This window comes from Falco peregrinus, chromosome 9 (genome assembly GCF_023634155.1).
Source record: "Falco peregrinus isolate bFalPer1 chromosome 9, bFalPer1.pri, whole genome shotgun sequence".
NCBI lineage: Eukaryota > Metazoa > Chordata > Aves > Falconiformes > Falconidae > Falco > Falco peregrinus.
In genome coordinates this window covers 30,181,067-30,202,894 of record NC_073729.1, presented here as the reverse complement: position 1 = coordinate 30,202,894, position 21,828 = coordinate 30,181,067, and the positions used below count along the sequence as shown (strand labels likewise).

Below are 21,828 nucleotides of genomic sequence, written 5' to 3'. Positions count from 1 at the left end.
ACAGCTCTGCAGTGGAGAACGCCGCCAGAAAATACGTAACATCAGCTACAGGTTGCCACACCTTCATCCTGGAAAGAAGAAATAAAAGGCCTTCCAAGATGATTTCAGAGCAATTCTGACAAACCTTGTCAAAGCTGCAGACTGACCCTGCTCCTCTCAACTTGGTTGCATTTCTGGTTCCGAGAGGTGGTCCCTCATAACATTTCATGGCTACTCTCCACACCTTGGAGGGATGAGAAAGGAAAATAACTATCCTGAGCAATCTCTTCAAAGGATTTCATTAGATGTTCACAAGTAGATGGCTTGAATTGCTAATAGAGCCTGGAAGATTCCCTTTTCCTGTTTTACTTTTTTTCCTAGCTTGACCCCAAATCAATCTTCTCTTTGGTTCAAAAAGCCTCATTGTCCCAGGGAAATGTAAATGACACCTTTGTGTGAGAGTTAGTAATTTTGGCTCATGGCCCTCATGTCATTTCGTTGCTTTGTACATCAAAAGAACGTCCCCTGACACAGACATTGGTTTACCTTAGCTGGAGTGACTCATCATTTTCCCACAATTAAGTTTTTGAGCTTTAATGCAAAGCAGACTTATCTGCTTTGACAGGACAGTACAGAATAAACAGAAAAGACTAAATTTGTATTGGCAGCTACCACTGCGCTGCAGTTATGAGTAATACAGCCTAACTAGAAAGGACACCAAGAAATCAAAATAGATTCTAGTTGCTGGAGAACCAGAAAAGAAGAAATAGCTGTTGATCCCCAGTAACTGACTGTTTAGTATTGGATCAAGACACTGGATGGGAACAGCAGCAATAAATGTTCCTGGTCTTTCTCCTCTGTCTATAGTCTTTTTATTTCTTTTTTATTATTATTATTTTTTCTTTTACTTTCCTTTTTATGTCTTAAAAAAGGATATGCCCCTGTGTGTACTTTCTATGTGTGCTACATATACAAGAGGAAAAAAAAAAATCCTTACGATTTGGACCACCATTCAAACATGCCAATTCCCTCAAGCCTGTGCCCTGCCTCACTCAGACCAGCCCTGCCCACAGAGTCCAACGTGCCCAGCTCCCCAGCTCCCACCAACACAGCGGGATGCTCGGACGCTGCTGCTGTGTGACCCACATGCAGCTACACCGGCAGAGAAGCTACACACTCCAGTGAGTTCAGGAGGCCTCCTGGAAACCATCTATCCCTACACTGGTTTAAATGCAAATTTAATTTATTCTGGCTACATCCAGAAGATAATTACATGGTGTCAAAGGTGCTTTTTGGCCATGGGCTAGGGGACATCTATCGCACCTGGAATTGCTAGCAGAGGTGTGGTAAGAGAAGGGAAGTGAATTTGTATCCAAAAAATTGGTTGAATCTTACCTTGGAGATACTTGGTTGTGGAAGGGAAATGATTCATGAACTCAGCATCCTCAAAAAAACGATCGCCAGTAACCTTTTTCTAACTGAGAAAAGACACGGACGAAGTTCAGATGGGTTTAATTCCACCAAGCTGGTGGGCCCAGTGTTTCTGACTGGCTGGATGGCAGTCGACCAGTCAATCAGAAACACTGGGCATGAGGACATGGATGGAATTTTGGATTATGCTCATCGCATTGCTCCAAATCGACGTGCAATTACTACATCTGCACACACAGATCAATAAACAGTACGTACAAATGAACAGAACTCATTGGCACATGCTTAAGCAAATTAGGACATGATTAAATAGAGTTAAAAATTTGGATTCAAAACCTTTGTACACTTCTGTTGTGATATTTTATAATTGCTAATTGCAACAATATCTGTGCAGGGTATGTAATTCAACATGACAAGTGTTTTTAGCAGCAGGTAAATAAGATCAGTTATTGAAAGAGCAACACTATTGCCAACATTGAGAAAATTAGATAAAAATGCAAGGTCCGAAGAGCCTCATTCATATCAGATATAACACAAGCTGGAGTTAACACAGAAAATTGTTAACTTTACATGTCAATAAATAATTTAGATAGTTTATAAGAGAACAGAATGGCTTGGCATGGTTTTGAGTCTTCAGAGTCTGTAGTAATACCATACTGCTCCGCTCATATATTTATATTTTGGACTACTCACCTATTGTATTCTATGTTTAAATTGGAAAGCCTTGAACATTAATACACCAGACACAAACTTCTCACTTTAAAAGCTCACTACCCAGTGCATCAGGAAGCAGTACTGTGCTGTTGCAAAAAAGGTCCTGTGAAATATGATTTCATCGCTGGATTACGTCTAGGCTAACTTTTGGTCCTTAAGCAACACTTGGCATCCTTTCTTCAAAACTACTGCAAGCCCTCATCTTACGCTCTCCATCATATAAGAAAAGTGATGTCTGGAGAAAGCCCTAAGCAACTTCAGTTGGACTGTGGGAATGTGAGTTTTAACCTTTCTGTCTGCATGGGAAGCCTCGGGAAGTCGGTCTGATAGTTGTTGTGTGAACCAGAGAAGATATGCCAGTAATGTCCAGTGCCATCATTATGCAAAGAATAGTTCTCTAGGGAAAGACGAATGGATGTGGCTCTGTGCCAGCGTGTTTTCGGACTGCTGTAACGAGGTCTTCACTTTTAATTAATTTTTAAATACAAAGCATCAAGGACATGATATCCTTAATGAGAAGTACAGGACCATCTTGCAACATGAAATAATAGTTGCTGGATGTAATGCAAGAGCACCTCTGTGTGTATGTGTTTGATTGTAATATAGCATAAAAGAATATAGATGTGACCAGGTCAGCACACGTCCTGCAGGAACCATGGTTTGGGGTTTGCTTCACAGATCACCGTAAAGCGATCGGGAAGTTTTAGGCTTTCATAGGTCACACATATTCTGGATGCAAGCCTACAACCACAATGATGAGCAATGTGGACTCTCATGTTAGACTGCGAGTTCTGCCTTTCTTTGTGGCAACTTTCCCATTAAAAGCAAGGATATAACAAAGCATAGGCGAAAAGGATTAATGTAAGTGATCTCTCTCTCACCGAAGTTTTACATGATGCTGGGTACTTAAGACCTTGTATCCTTTAGCCCTCCAAGACAGTGACTGTGTCAGTTTGCTCCTCATAAATAAATCCCTGATAAACTGACCATCGCCTCAGAACAGAAGGAGTTTTTAACAGAGTATAGCCCTTTTGATCTGTTTGACCCCTGTCATGCTGAAACACCTGTATAATTTTGGCTGGAGCCTGGAAGGAGTGTTTCACAGCTCATAGCTCATGCGTTGCTTCCTAACCCCCTGCCCTGTTTACCAGAGGTACTTTTATCTGATTTTTTTTTTTTTTGTGTTGACTCCCTACTTATTTCCTAGCAATCAGTCAATACATGAAACTCCCATATACATATATATGTACCTATGCAGTAAATATAGTCATACAGTAAACATTCATGCCCAAATACAGTCACATGCAGCATTCATAAATTAATGCCAGAGTCCCATGTCCTTCATACTTTTGTTTTCACTTTAAGATTCTTTCTTAATAAGGAATAATGAACATCAACACCCAGTTATTCAGTAAACCAAAGCATATAAGCAATTAAATTAAATTAAATTAAATTAGCACAGCCAAGCAAACAAAGCAGTAATCATTCAAGTCCTCTATTTAGGCTGCAGCCATAACAATAGATTGAAGAATAACAATACATTCCAGTAAAGACAATTAGTATTAAATTTTTATTTTTTTTTTTAAATCTTAACCACTAAGTAAATACTATTTTTTGTTACAAAGGATTCCTTTTAAATAGTCTTTCCCTCTCACTCCAAATGTGGCAAATCCCAGGCAGAATTGGTCTTTCATAAGCTTCATGTTACTGGAGTATATTCAGCATTATCTTCTCCATACAGTTTTAGCTCATGTCCTCCTGGGAGTCTCCACCACTTTCCTTGAATGTACTAAAACAAGGACTAGCCAGTCCAGAACAGTAAAGCATGAAGACATTAGAGAATAGTCTTGGGTCAAGAATTATTATTGCTAGAGGCCTCCAAAATCTAGTTATGGGTTTCAGCAAACCCTGTGGGCTCTTATGATAATGCTTTTCTACAGTATTATTGTTATATGGCATTAAATCAGTCAGATTCATGAGCAACAAGAGGTCAATGTCTGATTGAAATTCATAAGGTCAAAAAGGAAACTAAAAATCAATTTATAAGATATGAAGATTTAGGTTCAAACTATATCCATGAGCAATAAAATTTCACATCCATAAATGTAAGAAATCAGTTATTAAACTTGAGGGGGGGAAGAAGACTTATTAAGTTTTACACACACATAAGGCAGCTAACACATAATTTTACCAGACATTACTGAAATCCTATGTGTAATGTAAGAGATGATGGGCTAAAATGCTAAATGGTTTAGCACTAAATTATTAAGTGATGTATCCCTAAGGTATTAAAAAGATAAGAAATGCAGAGCAGGTGTCTTTCCCACCAACTCTTGATCACTAGTTTAAGTGCATATTGATAACAAATGCACTTTAGAGGCAAAATAGTATTAGTAATATTTTTGCTGTATGAAAGCCTCATGTCAGAATGACTAAAAGCTTCTACCTGACAAAGAAGTGTTCGTATATATATATATATATGTATATAAAATCACGTTAAGTGTTAGCTCCCTGTAGAACAGAAACAAAACTCCAGTGTATTGGAGTTAGTTTGATACTTACACACAAGTAAATAATGTAGGTGGAATAGCAACTATACCACACTGAGAATGAGAATTATAGCAAGCCCTCTTACCTGTTCTGAAATGAAGATGCATTTTTATTAAAATTACAGATTAATGGAGGTTCACGTAAGCCAAAAAGTATAAAATTGTAGCACTGCAGACACCTATGGTTATTGTAAGTCTAGCCAGTGCATTTCATAAGAGCTCTTTTTTCCTTTGCTATTAATTTTCTAGTGGTCCCACCTTTGGATTGGCTCTTTTGCTTTAAAGCAGAAAGCAAGCCGAGTGGCGGCGATGCCCTCTGCAACGCTAACAGTCCCCCCTGTGCAAACATTTGGGGTGGGATATTTGTACGCTTGCCAAGACAGTGGTGCTCAGCTTTGGTATTTTGATCTCTTTATGTCCTGCCTCAAAAGCAAACTAAAAAAGCCCAACACTGAACAGCCCCCTGCTTCAAAGCCTGCTTCATTTTCCTGTTTCAAGCAATTCGCTTCTCTTGCCTCCCTCCGGGTTGGGTCTTCGCCTGTTGTTTCCACACAGAGACCTGGAGCCCAGGCGGGTTCAAGGGCAGGCGTGCGACGGGGCAGCCGGGCGCGGGGGCTGCCCTGCGCTCCCAGGCACAGCCCCGGGACCCCTCGCCTGCCTCCTGGAGAGGCTCCGGCTCTGCCCCAGCTCTGCCATATCCCTCTGCCCTTGGAGGAGGAGGCAGCATGAACAAGGCTGCTTACGAGGGAGGTGCAGTGGGAGCTGCTGACCTCGGGAGTACTGTGTACCTTCAGTGCTCCTGAAATCCCATGGGAATTTTTTTCAGTTGTTCTGTTCTCCTGTGATGACTTCTACCATCCTTGTTCAAAAGGATTGGAATGTACTTTATCCAAACACTTCAGCAAAGATGCCTGCCTGAACTCTGACACTGAGGACTCCTTGGCAATCGCTTCCTAGCCTTCACCTGAACATTTATTTTACTCCAGCGAGTGTTCAGATTTCTTCTTGTTCATGTTCACTCACCTCCATACCAGCAGTGGGTAGGACTGCCTCCTCTTATTCCTACTTTGAAGATGGTTCAACTTGGCTTAGCTCCTTCTTCCTTATCTTTCTTTTGCTACCTATTCTCCAGCTGCTCAAGTTTAGTCATCTGTCTGCTCAGGACCTTGGTCTTTTTTCCAGATATTAACTTTTGCATCTTCTCCATTCAGTGCAGAACTCCCTTCCTGCCATGGTGTTATCAAGGAACGCTTTTGGGCCTGGGTTGCTGAAGCCAAGGTATTCTCAGAGAACATCTTTCATTTAAGAACAGAAGTAGGATATTGCTTTGTAGCTCTCCATAAAAGCAAGGGTTTGGCAATGTGAACTGTGCACACTCTGAAGACTCAGAAGGCAAATAATCTTAGTTATAACGTCAATATTGTGTTCATAATAACGTTTGGGGTTAGGCCATGACATTTAGAGCTGGATATATAACAGCGCCATTTGAGCTGCAGCTTTCATACACCTCCAGCCTCTTCTCCTTCAAGCCTTTCTCTTCAAAACATGCTTCTTCAATGAGACTGAAGAATCTGATAATGTTAATCTGGTTAACTCAGTTAAGCTGGTATCTAATTTTTCCTTAATAACACTTTTATTCTCTGCTGTTCAGCAAACCACTGGTGGGAGCTGCACAGGCTGAGGGACCGTCACGTACAGCTGAGTGGCTGTGGGATAACGATGGTGCACGGGGCTCATGCAGACCTTTGGGTGGCCCTCACTGGTGTCCCAGCCCATCTCTGATGGGGGGCACCACCTTTCCCTGGCCAGGGCACCATCTGTATTTGTGTCCTAAAGCATCTTTAAAAGCGACACACTGCTGTGAGCGCCAGTATGATGATTTAAATGAGCTAAATAACAATATTTTAATGTCAAAAGAGTGGAAGACCAACAGAGATGTAAGACATTACAAACTAAAGGGCACAGTAGTTTGGTGATTTTTAATGGTAAAAAAACATTATGTGAAAAATTTGTGCCTTATCTAAGTGAAAAGAAGCAGGTTATACTCTTTGGATTGAAGCAGGTTGAATTTCACAGCAAAATCTTTCTAAGATGGCCATTTCGTCAGAGGGTATGAAAGTTTCCAACAAAATTAAGTCTTTGCCTTCATTTCAGTGGATTTTGAAGTAGAACCAGATATAGGTCCCAAAAAAATTCAGAAAACCTCTTTCTGAGTTTGCCATTTCTTATGTTTCTTGAATGTTTATGTAGTGGTCCCATTCCAAGTATAATGTTAGCCAAAGCAAAACAGAATTTGAAGAGAAGCTTTAGAATAGGGGGAATTAAAAATAGAAATTAACAGGATTCCCCCCCCCCCCCGTAATATTTTGTTTTTCATTAGCCTTTTCAAGTTGGAGACTAGCATTCAGATTTCCAAGCTTTGCTCTCTGGCTGGGAATGCTAATAATTACTTCTGAAAGATAAAAATGTGAAACCCTTGGATAATAACATGGCTGTAGGGATTTAATGAATTCCTGTGGGACTAGCCAAATTGCAAGAGCAGCCAGCATTACGTCACTTGATGGTGATACAAGATGTGTTTGGAATAATCATGTAAAATTAAGGCAAGTGATAATTTTAGTGGTTTCCCCTTTACTTTTCTGTACATGAGCAAATTGCCATTGCTTAGGATTTGTTAATGTAATAAGAAACCAAAAAAAAATCAGGTTTTACAATGAAAAAGAACATTCTTATGCTTGTTTACAATGATTCTTTAGCAAAATTACCTAACAATGTTATGACTGTTATATTAGCAATATTTTAGTATAGTAAAGATTAAATTATCTTACAAAAATTATAAATCATTATGTAAAATTATACATTCTGTGGCTAGCAGGATACCTAAAAACTACTGTAAAAATGAAATAAGGATCTATTAATGCAATAAACCTACTTAATAAAAGTTGCTTTCATATTCAAAACCAAAATATTAAAGCATGCTCCATATCTGAAAGTCAAAAGTGAAAGAATAAATTAACTAAGGTTAAGAACCTTGTAGCAGCTGACTAACAAAGCTCTAGGGCATTATAAAATTTCATGCTCTTGTAATAAAAAGGATAAAGAATTGGCTAGAAGACCACTAAAAGTTAAAATAAATGAACATAAAGTAGATGAAAAAGCTTGACACAACTGAGACCACAAATGTGTAAAGAGCAAAGACACAGTTTTAAGCCATTAGAGGACTGAATTAAATGCAAAATGAATCCTAGTAGTAAATTAATAGAAAATTACAAAGGTAAATGAGCTCTGTTTCACAGTTAGAGAAAACTTTTAATATCATTTTTATATCTTTTTTTTTCCTGGTACTTGAAAACATAGAAGTGTGATGAGTTAAATTCTGGCACATGCCCAAACCACAAATAATTCTTAATATTTCTGACTATAGAAAAGTCACATTTTATAGGACAGACAAGAGCATGATCACACAAAACATTTTCCACTAAGATAAGGCGGGAACAATTTACCATTTAAATCTTTATGAAAAATTTGTTTTATATAGTGTATTAAAGAAAAGTTTTACCTCTAAGCTCAGTCCCACCTTCATTTATGTAAAAGTTCAAAAATCATTATGAAGCAAGATCAAAATTTTTAGACTTGTTTTGTTATTATTTCTTAATCAGTGGTTAAGATGGAGAAGGGAAGATGTTAAGAAAAGGTGGAGGAAGTGCAAGATGCTGAAGAGCATATCATAACCTAAAGCAAAGAAACAATGTTTTCCTCACAAAGTGCAAGGCAGCCAAACCCTGTAACGTTTGCAAGATCAAATATAGCCCAAGCATGGAAACAAACACACCTCTGGTATTGATACGTTCTGTGCTCACCAGCAAAAGAAGTGTTTGCCTCTTTGGCCACTTTTGTATTTGGAAAACCTGCCCGTGATGTGAAAACTGGCAGACATTTGCCTAGTGTCTGCGCTGCAGGTGGTTATGAATCCAGCCTGACTCCCAAGCTAAAAAAAAAAAAACAAAAAACCAAACGAAAGTACATTCTGACCTCAAAGCATCAATGATCAATGCTTTGAACCCCCAAATGCCCAAAGATGGTTTCATAGGTGAGGCTGGATCCCTTTGATCTGGTTACAGTGCCCAGAAATCTTCCCACTCTTTATTCCGGGGGGGTATCGCCTTTGGAAGGCAAGGTCCTATGCTGGGACAGGTTCTGGTGTGATCTTTGCAATCCAGTGTGCTAAGAGTGCAATTAAACACTGCAGGCGTAATCCATCTGTCTGCAAATGTCTATTAAAAGTCTTTCTGTGCAAACTGAGTCTCACTTTGTGTTTTGAAGAGTTCCACGTGACATAGGACCAGATTACCTCATCATACCAAGCGATACTCATGTTTATTGCCTTAATAATATGTTCTTCACCGTGGTCCTTGAAATAAACTGCAAGTGTTTTTCTAAAATTGTGAATGTGCTACTTTATTCTGACACCATGAGTGACTGGAAATAAAAGTTTTATGTCCAGTGTATGTCTGTCTCTATGGGTATAACTTAAGAGGGCTTTTAGGGCTCTCAGTAAAACTTCTGCTGGTTTCAGCTGTTTTAAGGAACCATCTTCCTCTAGTTCTTATTTTCTGGATTTTTGTTTTGGCCTTCAGTGCTCTTTGTGGGTATTTTACACCCACAGACTGCTCCACAGTAAAAATGTTGGTGTTCAAGTCTTGGCACAACTCCAAGGTTCACCTCATTGTCATCTCCATAATAAGCTTTTTTTTTTGTTTGTTTTTTGTTTTTTGAGAAAACCTCTAAAACCTCTAACGAGCAAAGTTGAAGCTGTCACAGTAAGGATGTGTGGTTTGCAGGAGGCAAGGGCAGGAGTAGATTAGGAGGTCTGGTCCTGTGGCACATTGCTCGGTGTGCTTTAGCTGAAGGTAGCCGTTATTTAATCACTGATTTACCTACAGGGTTGACAGCGTGACAGTAAGACCCTCCTCAGTTTGCTTCATTACTTTTCTCCTTTATAGAGCTGTAAAATAGCTTTCTTGAGTGTATGAGGAAGCACGTCCTAGGGGGAAGGCTGGTTCAGCCGTGTCTGTGGATGGCTTGCTGGACACCACGAGGAATGGCAACAGGGTGGCATTGAGCTTTAAAACATAGTGATGCACTCCTGGGCGAGGATTCCCTCAGGGATCTACCAGTACAGGTCAAGAGTATGAATTCTTGTAGCCACCAGATTTAAAATGATGCAAACTGAGTGGGTTTTGTAACAGCTACACAAATATAGGAAAGAGCATCAAATTGCTCTGCCAATTTTAGCCAGATTCAGAACCGCAGCAACTTTTGGGTGGAAAACTTTGAAGCTTGCTAAGTTCCAAAGGAGTAAATTAAACTCTCTTGAAATTAAAAAGCTAGTGGAAAAAGCCGAAGTTCAACAACGTTAGTGATAATGGACCCCTACACAGGCTTTCAAATTTTTGCAAGAGTACCATCACATCTCTTCATTAACAAACTGTCCTGTTCCTTTTTCTAGACCAGAGCTAGCACATCAATCTGACCACTTCTAATGAGATATAGGATAATACTGCATGGACCAGACTTGCTTGTCAGCCACTGCCTGATGGGTTTAAAGTAAGACACGATCCTTCATTAATTAACCTTCACTTTCTATGTAGATTCACTCATTGAGATGCAGGTAATTAAACCAAGGTCATTTCAAGGACTGACAGAGGAAAAACAGCAATGCAGAGGTGGTGTGGTTGTTTTGATAGAGGGCTTTCACCACGATTGTTTCAGTGTAATAGTTACACATGCAAAGGTGGCCTTTCTGGAAAAAAAGCAAGCCACCCTCTTTTTTAATGTGTCACCCCAAGGCTAAGTAGGTTTCAGACCTATCTTTATAGACTTCGCATGGCTTTCAGGATAGATTAGGAAAAGATATCAGTAAACTCAAGAAAATTCAAGCTAAAAAATTAATAATATATGGAACAAAGGCAGGCATGAACTTATTGGGAGGGCTTGGCAGTGACTGAAATATCCCTGCAGAAAAGACTCTCCATCTTGCATTTTTAAAGTAATATTCACCAATTTAAAAAGAACTACTTCCGATAGAAAACTTTACGTAGAAATTGCGAGTATAATTTGTCTTGGTATTCAGATTCATTTCACTGACTTTTAACCCTTACAAATGCAGTGATGTAAACCTGCGGAGAGCGCTGCAATGCAGGCAGCTCTTCGCTCATTCACAGCTATAAGACTCCAATTATGAAACCGCTGTAGCTTGGGGATATAACAGTATTTTTGCAGCTCCTCCAAATTAGCTGTTAGACCAGTCCAAGACACGTGAAGTTCTAAACTTTGATCACTGTTGAGAGCAAAGTGAATATATTGAACCTGCAAATAGCCTTTAGCTCTTTCCAAGTGGCTCCCTTATAATTTGAGTGCTAGATTAAAGTTGTATGTTACAGATTTTAATAACTGTCTTCCATTTGGTTTGCTGAGTACCACTTGCTGGGGATTATATGACCTACTCACCAGCATGTCCCATTATGAGCACTTAACCTTGAAAGTTGTAAAGACAGAACATTTAATCTGTTAAACACAGTCAGAATCAGAAGGTTATATAATTACAGGTAATTTGGCTTAGCGCTTCTAACACTTTCCAATTATTAAAATAAATTTTACTGAAAATTTTCTTCTCATGGCATGGAAAAGAAATGATAAATACTGAAAAAAATGTGTATTGCAGAGCACAAATATTTGTTGAAATATATACATAAATTCATTTCAATTAAGGCCTTCAGTAGTCATCAGTGTAGTAAACTTTTACAAGCACAGATATGCAAAGAACAAAATTTAATGTTAACAGTTATGCAGGAATACTAGGAGTAGGTAAGAATGAATTTGAAACTCTTTTCCCACAAATATTCCGATAGGTATACATTGTAGTAGAGTTAGTCACACAGACATTTATCCACACAGCTATCACGGCTTGTATTTTGATATTTGAAGTGCAGAACAAATATAAAAAAGCCACGAGCATGCAGAGATTCACTATCTCCGTATGGAAATTCTACAGCTAGGCAAACAGCAAAATCTTTTCATTATGAAATTAAAAATCAATAACATTAAAAGCTTATAAAAAGTAGGAAATCATTCACTACAGAAGAAAAGGTCAGATAACACATAACAGATAATAATCATGATACCTAATGTTGTGCTAGAAAGCATTCCGGTTTTATGGTGATGAGGGAAATACACAATTCTACATAGATTACAGAAGATTTATTCATTCTAATTTTAAGATAACTGATGTTTAAATAAAGAAATTTTTTTCTGTGCCGTTTTATCATCCACAGGTGTATCTGTACCTTGAAAACCACTGCCTTGAGTAAGTAAAGGGTTCAGGTGTAATGTTATTGTAAATGACTCTAGAATCAGATTTAAGGGATAATCAATCCTCGTAACTTGGTGGTTTATAATCTACAAATACTAGAGAAAAGTTTTACGTAACACTTTTAAATTGGAGGTAGAGAGTGAGATCCCAAAATCTCAGTGTCTGCTAATCTCAGCCTAAATGTTCATTTTCCATAAGGAGCCAACGACTTGCACTGAAAATGATGCAAGCACCCTGTGGCTGGAGTAACGTGTACTGCTCTGGAACACACTTGACACACAACATCAGATGACGCCACAGGGATTTCCATTTTAGTCCTCCAAACCAAACCCTTACCTTGGAAATGGTTTTGTAAGAAAAACACACGCAGTTGCATTTCAGATGCGCACACAGTCACTGGCATTCCAGCATGTGATGGGCACCAGCTCACTTACCTTTACTGGTATGCACACGAGTGGTACATGGTTGTGAAATAGTCATGTACTAATTACATCTGCGTTTGGCATGCATGTTTCATGTGAATTACAAGGACTGTAAAAATGAGCAATTAGAACTGCATTTCATTTGGAAATCTGAATTTTCAGCACCACCACCATTTTTCCCAGGAAGGCAACACTGTCAAAATGTTTTGTTTATGCAAAGCCCTAAAAGAAAAAAAAAAAAAAAAAAGCCAATCAAACTAAAAATATTAAGTCAGCTGAACCTGAATGGAGCTCCAATTACACCCATTTTTTTAAGCTTTTGTGAAAGTGTTTGAGCTTAATTAGGTTAAGCTATTTCAAAGCATGCCCAGTTGTAATTTGTTTATGATACAGAGTTGCTCTTTGATCATGAATGTTCATTTTTATAGAAACCCTGTTATCAGTCTCAGGATAAGAAATTAAATGAACAGTGTTTGCGGTAAGAAAATTTAGAAAGTTTAAGAAGCTCAGAAAATAGCTGACTTTTATTAATAAAAGACATGACTTAATTTAGCACGTGATGGCAGTAGGGTGAACAAGTTATTTTTAGGGTAAGAAAGGGAAACTAAGGTGTGTTGTTCACTTATGCATTCTACCTAAGATATGGTAGCCATTAGAGTATCTTTAATAACCTGATATCTAGTTTGAATTTGAACTTCACTGCTTCTTGGGTAAAGCACCTCTAATACCTGCTCATAATTGCTATCCTTTGAAATCTTTCCATTCATTCCATAGAAAAAGGAAACAAAGCACTCTCCATCCTTGAAGTTGCTGTTTGATTCTGCTATTTTAAAGAGATTTTACCAGGAATGTGAAAAAGGTACAATGTAGTGTAAGTGTCACTAAGAAAATACTCTGGCTCTTCATTTTTAAAGATCAAACCTTAGCTGTTGTTGGAATGGGGTAATAAGAACATACTCAGACCATCTGTATTTAAAAACATGAATTTAGGTTAGGGGCTGTAGGCTGGCTTTTTCAGTTTTTTTTTTTTGTTGCTGTTTTGGTTTAGTTTTTTTGTTTAAATCTTTTACATGGTGAGATGGGTGCATTAGCTGCACAGTTTTCTAGCTGAAGATCATCCAAAATACATGAATACATCTTGGCCTTTGGGAAGGGCTGTATTCACAGAGCATTTAAATGAGTTTTTTCAGATATTGCATAAAGATATTTTTGCACTCATAGGGGAATAATGTGGATCTGTCTAAGGTTCCCTGTACCAGCAAAGCTATCTCTCCCTGGAACATGCTACAGAATGGATAAGAGCTTCATATGCAAAAATTGAGAGTTTTAAGACCATAGTTTAAAACCATGTCCAGCTTTTCTTTTTTTTTTTTTTTTTTTTTTTAAATGCAGCTGATAATGTGAGTTGCCTATATGCATCCTTGCACATCCAAGGATGCCATGATTGGTCATCTTTGTGTGATCTCATCTGATTTATGCACATATTAGTCACTGATGCAAATTAGACATGCAATATTTGTACACTTTTTAAAATGTAGGTCTTAATGACTCACTTTCCAAAACAAAACTAATGATGTTGAAGAGCAATATGCAAATATTTGCTCTTTGACAATGACATCTTCAAGAAGCAGCCAAGAATCTTGTATCATTAGTAAGGCCAATCAACTTATTCATAGTAAACAACTAAGTCAATGAGCTCAGTCTCTTCTCTTATTCACAATTAACTTTTAACTACTTTCACATCTTTCAAATGTATTCAATATCCAACATTTACTTTGAGTTATCGCCAGATTTATGAAGGTATTTTGTCAACAGGAGCTGGACACATACGCTGCTCATCAGGCACTTCTTCAAAACTTATTAAGTACCTCCTAAGTTTTGTTTCTATCTGGACCTAAGATTTGGTCTTTATGGTGGACAGAGACTCCTTTTCTTAGTGGCCTCTGCAGTTTGGGATACTGAGAGGGGTTACTTAGACTGAGTGGACCCAAATCAGCTGGTATTATTTTTGCTCCAATTAGACTGCATTTAGTTACTATATCCATATTTAAAACCTACTTTCCATAAATGTTATGCAACATTCCCTTAAAAATTGCTGTTTCAGTTAACATTTCTGCCCATAAATCAGTCACTGGAATATTCAGAGAAAGCAAATATGAAAGGGGTGTGAACACAGCTGAAGGCTATTCAATGTTTTATTCAAGGGAGTTTTCATGGAAAATATTTTGAGGTATTTGCTTAGTTCTAATCATTACCATGGGACGCCCTGGAAATCCAATAGTAACAGAAGTGCCAAAACTTGAAAGCAATTAAGTATGTTTGAAGAAAGAAATTTTCATTTCATGTTCGCGTTGAAATTTTGGTGCAGGAAGGAGGCAGCCCAGCTGAGCCAAATTCCGCAATTCTCCCAGCCTTCAGCAGTTTGGAAGGCCGTGGATCTAACCTCAGCTCTGTGAGACCTTCTGTAACTACAGGGAGCTTTTGTTTTCTGCCAATATTTTTGCCAGGAACTTGGCTATTGCTGAACTCCAAGCGGAGGCAGGCTGTTTACATTTCCTGTGAAATACTGCAGGCAACAAACGTGTGTTGGGATAGAGGTCCAGGCGGCAAAGCACCACGTTTTAGTTTTGTCTGCATCCAGGAGAGCAGTGTAATGGAGCAACATCTGAGCTGCTGCTGAAGGAGCTCAAGTACCAAGAAAAAAATAGCCAATAAATTTGTCACGGACAAATTAGCCCAAGCAGTGTCTCCTCCAATAGAGGTCAGGCACCTTTAGGAGATACAGGTTTTGCAAGCTGCTGGTGACCTAAAAGGTACTGAACCTATGAAGCCCTTATTTTCCATTTTAATGGGAGTCGAGGAAGCCGATCAGATCACAGATGCACTCAATAATGTGATGAATGGCACCTTCAACAGACTACTAAAAACTTTCCATGGTGCTAAGGCTTCACCGCGCCTTCTTTTATTGTATATTAGCAGCCAGAGATGCTGCATGCACTGAAATGTGAGACGGATTTTCATGCTTGTAAGAGTTCAGCATCAAGCTATAGCTGAGCATTAGCACTTCTCTTACTTTACATTCAAAGAGTTCTTTGTCTGGGCTGCATATTCAGAGATAACAACAATGAGAATTCATGGAAATTCAGTGCCCTCATCCTCTCCTCTGATAAAGCACAAGATAATAAAGACATTGCATCTGAAACATATTTGGTTGAATTTTGGAAGACCAAAATATGAAGGCATTTCATAAATTAGGATGGATGGATGAACTCTTGTAGCATAAAAGAATGCCAAAGAACCATACAGGTTTTTTTTTTCCCCTTCAGGATTCAGCACTTAGCAGCTATTCAATTACTGTTTCAAGATAAAGCACGAATGCAACAGCTACTTTACACTATACTTCATATTTTACTTTCTCATGAATATAGAATTGTATTGCTGATCACACAAGCATCACACATCTAAGTCCTAATATCCACAGCCTCAAAAAAAACCCTGATGCCACAGAAAAGGATTCTTTTTTATCGCTTTTCAATTGTCTGAATACTCAGAGAACTGTAGAATCTCCCAGCTGCTGAGGCTTTCATTTAAAAAAAACAGGAGGCAATTATACGCTATACATTTTGGGAGCTCATTTATGGGGTACAAGAAGATCTTGGCAGATTTTGTTAAATATGATCAGCTAAATCATGCAAGCCTGACTGAAAACCACGGATCCATGTATTGTTAGAGCCAATCAACACAGTAGACAAGCAACATTTGTTAACTGTTCTGGTACCTTCCTTTAGCTTTGTAAGTCATGATTTATACTCATAACGTTCTTTGCAAATATGAACTCCAGTATTTGTTTCGTATTTTATTCATGTTCTAGCATGCTTTGTTTGTGGGGGATTGGTTGGCTGTAGCCGCAGGTATTGAATTAGAAAAAAGTCCCAACTGCTGGGAGTGCTCAGAGTCCCAGGATATAATCAGTGACGAAACCCTCAGTGTTTGTCAAGCGCCTATCACCCTTCATTGTAGCTCGTCTCCTAACACAGCCAAAATGTCCATGAGTATTAATAATGGTTGCTCAGTGGTGTCTGACAAAGCAGAAAACCATCCTACAAACCCAGCAAAACGATTACTGGCACCTTCGTTAGCAGCTGGATTGGAATGGTTTCTGGAGACTAAAAAGACCGGCTTACTCGGAGGTGGCTGCTCCAGGCGAGGAGGCTAAGGGACAGCATCAGTGGGGGAAGGGTTCTGCAAGGAGTGCTTGGACATTGCTGCCAGCACTGTGGCTGTTTTAAAGCTCAGTTACTTTAATAACCCTCCTGTTTCTGTGCGGCAGTGGTTTCAACAGAGTTTGAACACCTGGACTTGGACATGACGTGGAAAACACACCATTGTTTCCTTTAGGAATGGGACCTTCACCAGTCGATAAAGCACTGTAATGGGGGTCTTCATAAGGCATGCCATCCTGGCTCTATCCAGGTTATTATTTAAAAAAATAACAATTGGATAACAAAGGATAACTGTCTCGCATAAATAACAAACAGTAACATAGAACAAAATACACAACCAGAAAATATGAAATCAATAGAAAAACTATGTGATATTTCTCAATATACATTGTTTGGTCCCAATTCTGCCATCAGTTGCAGGGTACAATGACTTTACACATTGTAATTGAGGACGTAATTGAACCAATTTTCTATAATCTTCTATACATTTCCAAAACAAATCCTGAGCTACCCAGAAATGCATTCACATTAAATGTCTCTAGGCTCCACTTTTGTCATAGATCTTTTCATTCCACTGTTTAGTTTATAAAGGTGGTGTTAGGAAATATTAGAAATGTTAACATTTTAATGTAATGAGATATATGCAACTTTTTCTTTCTTGCACTATCAACTTTCTTGAAGTTATGAAAACCCGAAATTTTGTAATAAGCAAGCAAACCCCCACCCCCACCCCAAATAAATGAAAAGAAAATTAAAAGAGATCCAGATATTCAAAATACTTAGGTGCTGAACTTCCAAGCTCTGATAATTTTTGAGGTATGAGATTAGGAGCAAATCTCCTACACATTGGTCCAGGGAAGAAGGAAAGCACCTCTGTCTCTCTCATTGTAAATACTCATTTTAGATATTTAGATGCTGAAGTCAACAAGGTGCTTCAGCACATGCCTGAATCATGGCCCAGTCAACTCACTCAGTGACATAAAATAATGTTTGATAATTTGTACAATGCCTGAAAGATAGCTAGTGATTTGTTATCCGTAAATCCAATGAACTTTTGACATATCCTGTTGCCTGGGTGAGGCAAGACATCCATTCAGTTACTAATGGGGGAAAGTTGAGGCACAGTATGATTTGTTTTACTGATGTAAATGTCGCACACAGCTATATTTTGTGAATGGATGATAGATCTAATGAAAGCATTATCCTTTAGCCACAATGCTGAAGTATAATGAAAGGAAACATTTTGAGGTGTTTAGGTATTCAAAAACGCAGGTAAGGGCTAATAAAAATCCTTTCAACCAACTGCTGGTACAGTTAGACACTAATATCTTAAAAATCTGGTTGGTCAACTAATTCTCTGTGAAGATGGCAGAAACTGATCCTTTCTTCCTCCAGCACTAAATAAAGTAGTATATTCTGAGAATGCTGAATCATGCAAGACACAAGTAAGCAAAACTCTGGAAATTTTTTTAAAATAATTTTTTTTTTTCTGTGGGGAAAATTAAAATTGTAGAATTCTAACTTAAAGTGGAAATCTGGCAACTTTAGTGAGGCATTAATTCGGAAAGTTAGGTCAGCCTGGGATTTTGGATAAGGGAGGAATGAGTAACGCCGCCTCTGAGTACCTAATGCCCTTGTGACTGTGGGATGTTAATAGAGCAAACAGCCTTATATATCTTATTTAATCAAAGAATATATAACTTCATCAGAGTTGGCTTCAACTTTCAAGTAGAAATAAACCACTTCTATTACTGGAAATTATTAGATACTCATATTACAGCAAGACATACACGTTTTTTGCCTTTCTGGATTCACAGCTGAAGAAACAGAACAAAAGGAAGAAAAAATGTAAAAGAGAGAAGCAGCAGAAAACCCCAAAACCCTGTAAGATTTGTAGGCAAATCCACTTTTTACTTTTACTAAAAGGCAAGTGTAATCTCAATTTGGCAACTCTTTTCCCTAGGGCAGGCTGTAACCGAGAGGAAACGCTGGAGTCACAAGCTCTGAAGTCATCCAGGGGCTTGAAAAACACTGAGTGATGCAATACCTTGGCCGCTGCAGCACACGATGTTGGCTGGAGGGCTGGGCACCCACGGCGTATTCGTGAGATAACGTGATTCAGAGACTAACCAAGACCCCGTGTGGCACAGGCTCGTAAAAGGGAGCTGGACTGGGCACACGTCGACACTTCTGGCTGTAAGGCAACTCCAATTTTCTACCCAGTCGCTGGTATTCAGGAAAAATAACAGCAGCCTAGGCCAAGCCTGAATATAGCTCATACGCTACATACACTCGAATGTAGCCAATATACTAATACAAACCCAAACCGGTGCACATCTAAGCTGCCTGGAAGAAAATAGAAAGCACCTGTGTCTACCAAAAGGGCACTAACATTAACTATCATCATGGCTGTACTGAGGATACATAACCGAAATCATCTCAAAGAGGAACATTACCTAATGAAGGGGTGGGAATTGCTCCCCTTTGATCTGGTTTCAAGCAAACCTTCTGATAAACGTGAGGGCTGTCTGCATGCCTGTTGTGCGGCCCTCAGCCCCTCCCCAGGGAGCTCTTTCTGATGTACCTTGCAAAGAGATGTTTACAAGACATCTGAACTGAAGGGCATCACATTCCACTTCCAAAGTATGTGAACCCATGGTCCCACAGCCAAGGAGACCATCACCATCAATATTTAGAGCCTCATCCCCTGCACCCAGCTATCTGACTAAGAGACTTATAAACAGCAAACATTTTCAGCGGTTCAAGAGAAGATACCTGGATGGTCTAAAGTCCGGCTTCTATCTTGACTCCAGAACTGGCATCGTTGAAATAATCTTGAGATGACCTCAGTTGCCAAAAATCAAACAGGATTTGCAAAATGCTTTAGGATCATTCTAGAGGAAAGGTGCTGCAGAAATATAAAGTATTATTATTATTACTATAGTAAGACAAGCTCCCCATGTCCCTTGGCGATAATGCAGCTCACTGGTAGGGATAAACTATGGAGCCAACGTGAACCAGATTATTGCCTCATAAACTGGGACACCTGCCCTATTATCCCTTAAATAATAAGTACATAAAACAAATTTGACTGTAATAATAAAACATAATGGTGAAATATTTATGGGTAATTTTTCAATGCAGCATGCAAGGATTAAGCCATGCAATTTCTGTTGGCTGTTACAAGAGTTGTGCTGTTAAATCCTCCCCATGAGGTCCAACGGAAACCAACCTGTAATGTGCCTGTAAGTCTGCAAAGTGTACGGCAAAATTAGATGGAGATTTAAAAATATCATGAACAATCACAGATTCCATCCTTGCACTCAACCTCCAATAGGCAGAAAAAATAAGATGTGCTTCAAGTAATCCAGCCAGGAACATGCTTATTAATAAGGAAAACATTCTGGTCAGGTCTGTACTTTCATAATGGTGCATGCAGATAATGCAGTTGTGCAGGTATTAACAAGTGCAAATGGTTAATTAAGCCAGCTTGTGAGCTTGCTTGCTGGGACTACATTCAATCACAGCAGTGACTAAAGAAACAATTGAAACGTACAAATGCAAACTGGTCTTAGATCTCAGTTTGCAAATAAACAGTACTGAGTCCTTAATATAAGCAATACCGAATCCTTAATATGACAAACTAACAAATAATATGAAGAAGATTTACTTGAAAGATATCATCAGCTTACATTTTTACAACTCAGAATTTCTCACTTACCTCTCACCTTTTCTAAATTCTTGTAACTGAAAAAGCCACAGGGAGAAAAAACCCCCCACATTTTCTGATTGTTCATTTGGCAGAACACTGCAGATAAACAGGTTTCGTAATTTCTTTCATACACTTATTTCCATATTCATTTCCCTACTCTTCTGTGGGTTGACTTCTGATAAAGCAACAAAGAGAAAAAATATTTTTTAAATAAGGAAGTGTATTTCAAAGTAAGAAAATTTGTTAAAGGCATCTGAGGCAGCAGAACCTCTAACCTGTGAGTACTTTCAATATACTTTAGATTTTAAGTTGTCAGGGTCACATTCTCAGTTTTTGAAAAGCACTCACGTCTGGCTCCTGAGACAGAGCCTGATTTAGTCTTTTATAGGCACATAGTACATGCTCTAATTAACCCAACTTAATTTTTGAGAGCAGTCCCAATGTCTGAACCATGATGCAATATTTAGCAGATTATATTACTTACTATTTTATAAGACACCGCATAAAAATAAAGAGAATATCTGAATTGAATTGCACCTTTCTTTTGCACTGTCTTCCAAATAATTGGATTATTTTGATTTGCCTTTTTTTTAAAGCCAGATAGGGTTATTTAAAGTCTGGCTCATTGGCTAGTTTCATATCACTGGCACTTTTCCAAGCAAAAGGAAACACCTAATGTTTTCCATACATGTTCCTAGCCACTCATGCACTGTCGCCTTGGGTATATAGGCGAGCTGTACAGTTGCAAACACCCGCACACGGGACTCTTCCCGTAGCCCCGAGTCACCGTTTGCATACGTACACACTGGTGTGATTACCATCACCGCCATCCCGCTGCTGCACGCACTGCCTGCACCGGTTACATGCATTTTAGCATGTGCATTTTCAGACGCGTGGCCCTACCACCAAGTCAATTTTATGCTGGCAGAGCCCGTATAGATACACACACGGTGTGCGTGAAAATCTATTCATGTCTCTCTTTCCTCGTGCGCTACCTCGCTGCTTGAAGAGTTTCTGTGTTTTCTCTTTGTATCATTCTGGCTCCGAGTACTAAAAGCCACATCCTGTTATGTTTGGTTGCTAGGTGGAGAAATGTTATCATGGGCTTCAGCAATAATTTATCCATAGAGCTAGAGGAGCTGTCATGTACTTCTGACAGTGAGCTGCAGCACTTTATCAGCTCGCCTGTAAATCAACCGTGTGTGGGTGAAGATGCCAGCAATGTTTGATCTCTCTCAGACACTCTAATAATCTGCTTTTGTCTGATTGATTCCTTCACATCACCAAGCACATTGCAACCGAGAGTGGAGTGCCCTCTGTTTATCTCCGTTGGTCATCTGCTTGAGGGCAACAGGGCAGAAAATGCTGTTCTTGCCGAGATGTAAGAGTTTTTTGGAATTAGGGGCTTTACATCATATCCTGGAGC

At 38.9% G+C, this 21,828-nt stretch overlaps 1 long non-coding RNA gene across 1 annotated transcript; it reads right to left on the bottom strand.

Annotated features, from left to right (window-relative positions):
* Positions 1-124: 124 nt before the first annotated feature.
* Positions 125-21,381, bottom strand: LOC114011726 (uncharacterized). The gene is made up of 5 exons (XR_003553788.2): positions 21,205-21,381; positions 20,412-20,577; positions 19,466-19,598; positions 1,375-1,457; positions 125-223 (listed from the first exon to the last, which is right to left on the bottom strand). It is a non-coding gene; the product is annotated as an uncharacterized LOC114011726 (long non-coding RNA).
* Positions 21,382-21,828: the final 447 nt, after the last annotated feature.